Source organism: Austrofundulus limnaeus, unplaced genomic scaffold (genome assembly GCF_001266775.1).
Source record: "Austrofundulus limnaeus strain Quisiro unplaced genomic scaffold, Austrofundulus_limnaeus-1.0 Scaffold705, whole genome shotgun sequence".
Taxonomy (NCBI): Eukaryota; Metazoa; Chordata; class Actinopteri; order Cyprinodontiformes; family Rivulidae; genus Austrofundulus; species Austrofundulus limnaeus.
The window spans coordinates 181690-182901 of NW_013953107.1; positions in this window are offsets into that span (position 1 = coordinate 181690).

A 1212-nucleotide genomic window follows, 5' to 3' on the forward strand; every position below is an offset into this window, starting at 1 on the left:
TCTGTCTGTCTGTCTGTCTGTCTGTCTGTCTGTCTGTCTGTCTGTCTGTCTGTCTGTCTGTCTGTGCGTGCACGCGCGGAGAGAGAGAGCAGTCAGCTCTCCCCACCCGAGGCTGAAGGTCAACAGACGATCATGCTAAGCTTGCTGCGTAACTGTTCCACCCTCTGACTGCTGCAGGGGCGTGTCTTAGGGAGAGGCTTTTATACCAGAACACAGCTGCTGTGACGAAACCATGGAGAAGACACGTCACCGTGGAGAGCCGTTAACCAATATGCAAATTAGCCTGCAGTACCACTGCTCTACCCATATGAGTAGCAAAAACACATTTTTAGACCAAATATTACAGATTTGAACAAATACGCACAAAAACATCAAAATTAGCACAGAAACAGAACTATATAACATTTTAGCACAGAAACAGAACTATATAACATTTTAGACACATTCTAGACAGTTTATCAGCTAAAAATAGTTAATTTTGGGGTAAGTTACTCTTTAAGCTGCCCTCAGAGATCCATCCTACACTGGATTATTCAGCCGCTTTGGTACTGTGTATGATAGTCGGACAGTCCTTGAAGTTTTATGGTTTGTGTATCCAACCCTCGTATCCTGTATTTCTTCCCGTGCACAGAACTGAAGAAAGATTGTGAGACTTACCTGTGGATTAATTATCTGGACTTTCTGAGTGGCAGCCAACATGAATGTGCTCAGGGCCATGTAGAGACCACTAAAGGGGTAGGTGCAAAAGGGCACAAACTGTACCGATGGCACCGCATTGTAGGGTGGAATTTAAGCATGAAAAGTAAGGATCGAGATATACTGAAGCAAATCTACGGAAAACTAAAATATCCACACCACCATCCATATATTTTATTTATTTATTTATTTATTTATTTATTGTCACTCTGCAGGACTCCTTTCAATCCAAGGAAAAAGATTATGGAATAATCTGGAGAGTGATGTAAAGCTGCCAGATCAATGTATGTTTAAGAGAATGATAAAAGTTGTTCAGTTAAAGAAATATGAAGTAGTAGCCTACAGTATAATGTGTGTCTATTTGTTGCTTGAGAATGATTTAATGTTGTTTTTGTTATTTAAAAAATTATTATTTTTGGTATTTATTGTTTGGAAAAAGGGGCAGATATAATTTTTTCTTCTTTCTGCTCCCTTTCATTTTATTTCTAATTTGCATTTTTTAAATGTATATAGAAT